The sequence below is a fragment of the Theobroma umbraticum genome, unplaced genomic scaffold, assembly GCF_002168275.2.
Source record: "Theobroma umbraticum cultivar Fairchild unplaced genomic scaffold, ASM216827v3 scaffold_86.0, whole genome shotgun sequence".
Lineage (NCBI taxonomy): Eukaryota > Viridiplantae > Streptophyta > Magnoliopsida > Malvales > Malvaceae > Theobroma > Theobroma umbraticum.
This window is the reverse complement of record NW_018397263.1, coordinates 6,565,698-6,565,931: the sequence shown is the minus strand read 5'-3', so window position 1 is coordinate 6,565,931 and position 234 is coordinate 6,565,698.

Below are 234 nucleotides of genomic sequence, written 5' to 3'. Positions count from 1 at the left end.
TGGTTTCATAACTCTTTATAAAGCTAATGCTATAACTACAAGAACAAATATGAAAGTTAATAAGAGTAGACACCATACAAAGCTTTTATCATATCTGAGATATATGAAGAGGGAATGAATTATACTGATAGATTGTATACTGAAAGGTTGTCAAAAAACCCTTTGACTCTCCTAACAATTGGGTGGCAATGACGTATTGCTAGATGCCAATCTTAGTATGTGGAATTGATTATA